This window comes from Acyrthosiphon pisum, chromosome A2 (assembly GCF_005508785.2).
Source record: "Acyrthosiphon pisum isolate AL4f chromosome A2, pea_aphid_22Mar2018_4r6ur, whole genome shotgun sequence".
In the NCBI taxonomy this organism is placed as follows: Eukaryota; Metazoa; Arthropoda; class Insecta; order Hemiptera; family Aphididae; genus Acyrthosiphon; species Acyrthosiphon pisum.
The window spans coordinates 8,235,840-8,239,261 of record NC_042495.1 but is presented as its reverse complement, the minus strand read 5'-3'; the positions used below and the strand labels follow the sequence as shown (position 1 = coordinate 8,239,261).

Genomic DNA, 3,422 nt, shown 5'->3' with positions numbered 1-3,422 from the left:
CTTTGATTATTTATAAATCCTAAACTACTCGTCCCAAATTTGATTTTCATGTATCAAAATACTAAGAATTATATTTTGCTTTGGAATATAAAATTAAAACCCTATGTTGTCATTCAAAAAAGTAAAAAACTTAAAAAATTATAAGGATAAAAAATATTTAAAACTACAATTTTTTAAGAAAAACGTTGTTTTATAAGCGACTAGAAACTATGTAAAAAAATATTTTCAAAAAAATTTATACTTTTTGAAATAATGAGTGTTCTATGAAAACAGAATCACCCAGTATGGAAATTGGTGATTTTAGCATTTTTTGAAAATTTACCTATGATTATTCGTTTTTTTAATAACAACATTTTTTGAAAATTTTATAGTGTAAAGAAATTATTAATACAAATATTGAAATATGTATTGTATACTAATAGCCATTAGTCAATAGATGTGTATAATAAATTATAGAATATTTACACAATACGTATCACCGTAGCATTGGCCTTGAATTGGGTTGAACCAGGCGCTGATACAAAGGGTAGGGAGCATCGCCATATGAGAAATGAACCCCCTCCCAAATTTCAGCAAAAACAATTTTAAAAAGTTTTTATGAATGTCTCTAGTTAAAATGTTACGTCTACCCTTAGCAAAAAATTTGGAGTTCAAAATGTTTAAAATATTCAATTCTCATAGGTAGGTATGGATTGAAAATGAAATACAATGTTTCTAATATTATAAGTAGCTCATACTGTAACCAAATATCTAAAAAATGTATAACCACTGCTTAAAATATGGACATTTTAAGTTCAAATTTGAATAAAATAATATATTTAAACAATTTATTGTTATATAAAACTATTATTTGTGTGTACCTACTTAAAAGTTAAAACCTTCAAGACTTTAACCTCTATTTTATTTTATACACTTGATGACCTTTTAAAATGCAATGTTTTCGGCAAAAATTTATTCAAACCTTGTATTACGTATTTACTAATAGTAAAATAAATTACTTTAATAACAATATAAATATATCATAATACTTAGCAATATAGGACATAAGCTGACCATCTTTGCTTAGAATTGTTTTTCATATGCAATGATTTATCATGGAATTCAAATTTATCACACATGTCATGTGATTACTTAATGACGAGGTACACTTGACACCTAGTGTACAGTATAGAATTATAATGCACAGCATTTTTTAAATTGTTTTTACTGTTTTTAATAAAATACCTATAAAAAGTAAATAAACTTTTTTTATTTATAATGTTCAGTAATATTTATTATAATAAATTAGTTCTATCATATTTTATATATTAGGTAGGTACATGTTCAGAATAAAAAATAACCTTCCTTCCCCTTCCCCTAATAAATATCCTGGATCCGCAAGAGAGTTGAACTAGGTTAATAACTAGGATAATCTAGGTAATAACTGATGGTGTTATTGAATAAGTAAATTCTATGTTTTGTTGTAGGTACTTAATAACATGGCATGGCATGGCGTAGATGGGTCTAAAGCACCCCATAGAAACTGTGATCAAATTTTGTTAAGAGGGTACTACATTCGCATCTTACAAAAGCTTAACATAGCAAATTATATGTTCTGGATAATCCATTTAACTCTGTTACATTTAATATTAGAGTGAAATGACCATTATCAAGCTTACAAGTAAAAATATTATTTTTTAATTTAAATTTTAAAATGTAGGTACAATGGTACAAACAATTTATATTTTAAAATGCATATAACTCGCTTTAAAATTATAACATCAACAATTAGAATGAGTAATTTTTCAGTTATTAAAATGTTTATATTAAGGAATAAGGATATAAATCCTTAAAAAGGATTTAAAATAGACAGAAGTACGTAATAGGTATTGGATCTATTGTTTATCATGGGTATACTAACTATAAATGTTGATGGATTAATTTAAACATTAACATTTTCAAATCACCATACCTCTCATAACTTCCAAACCTGTTATCATGAAGCTATATTCCTTAATACACAAAGTTAAATAACTCAAATACTACTCGTTCAGATTTTATTTTGGTATGTCAACATTTTTCAGTATAATTATCTGTTTAATAATTTACAGTAAAAAAGGGGGTTCTCGTTAAAAAAAAAATAGAAATTTATATCTCCACAGGATATCTCCTTAAGTAGTACAAAAAATCTTAAGAATTTGAAATTGTAGTCTTTAAGTATATTTAAAAATTCAAAAATCAGATTTTAAATAATTGCAATAATTATTGAAGAAAAGAGGGTGTGAGCATGATTGGTGAATCATCCTATATATTATTTAAGTGTGTAGAAGTTATGTCTATGTGTATAAATATATAATATTTAATAGTTAATTAGTAATTAGTAATTAGTCATTAAGCTTAAATGTTAAAACGCATTAAGTACTCACCCGATGCTGAATGACGATGAAAACAAACAATGAATGTCTGGCGAGTGGTGACTACTGACTATGTATGTTATAATATTTAATTTAGTTAGGTAAGTAACTTTAATTACATACAGAAGTACAGAACCGTCCAATTGTACTAATGAAACAACTATAAACAATAAAGTATGAACATAGAAACGAATATTAGGAGTAATAACTATTAACTAATAATAATTGTCGATTTACATTTTACACAGCTGCACAGTATAAATAAATAATGTATTTATAAACGTATGAAAATCCCTGATTAAAAACTGGACGCTAGAAACAACTAGACAGTAACGACTTGACATATTCTAATCTCGACTACAACAGTCGTCACTCGTCACTCAATACTCGGTTGTAGTGTTATAAACTTTACCGTATTCGAGTCATTACATAGATAAGTATATTATCAAAGATTCGAGTAGTCGAGTCATGCCAAAATAGATGGGTATGCTCACGGTTAGTATGTTATCAACTTAGTGATATGCAACACACTGGTTCTCCCACCAAAAAAATGACGTCATCCATTCTCCGATAATATATATTATTATTATTTCTGCAGTGAGAACGGCTTACGTCACAACCATAGAAAATATATACCACAACCACGATGTAAGTTAGGTTTTAAAATTTCAGACTTCAGTATTCATTCAAATTTATAATAAATATCACACTGTCAATACAAGAAGGCCACAACTAGAAATTTATGATTTTTATGTTCATGGTGTATTATTGTATAGATTTATTGAATTGACATCATCATACTGTTTCGAAATGTATACATTATTAAAATATTTTTTAATAGACTACTACAAGTAAAAATATTAATTTTACTCTCTATGATGATTAATTCCCAACCACAGTAGAAAATATTGATAAATTAAAGACAAATTATTTTTTTTTGAAAAATAACGAAACTAAAAGACAGAAGAGATGTTATTTATATTTTTATTTTATACAAAAGTGATATTTTATGATTATAAATTTAAAGTC

General features: G+C 26.1%; 1 protein-coding gene across 4 annotated transcripts in view; it reads right to left on the bottom strand.

The window, feature by feature from the left end:
- LOC100168860 (ATP-binding cassette sub-family A member 3) overlaps positions 1-2,828 on the bottom strand; it is a 25,548-nt gene extending 22,720 nt beyond the window's left edge. For 2 of the 4 annotated variants that reach the window (XM_029490404.1, XM_016802487.2), the window contains exons 1-2: positions 2,631-2,828; positions 2,406-2,553 (exon numbers count right to left, since the gene is read on the bottom strand). The gene's annotated coding sequence lies outside the window, so the exon portion shown is untranslated. The remainder of the gene's footprint in view (positions 1-2,405; positions 2,554-2,630) is intronic. The other 2 variants (XM_029490405.1, XM_029490406.1) reach the window with 1 other exon arrangement.
- Between the last annotated feature and the right edge of the window lie 594 nt (positions 2,829-3,422).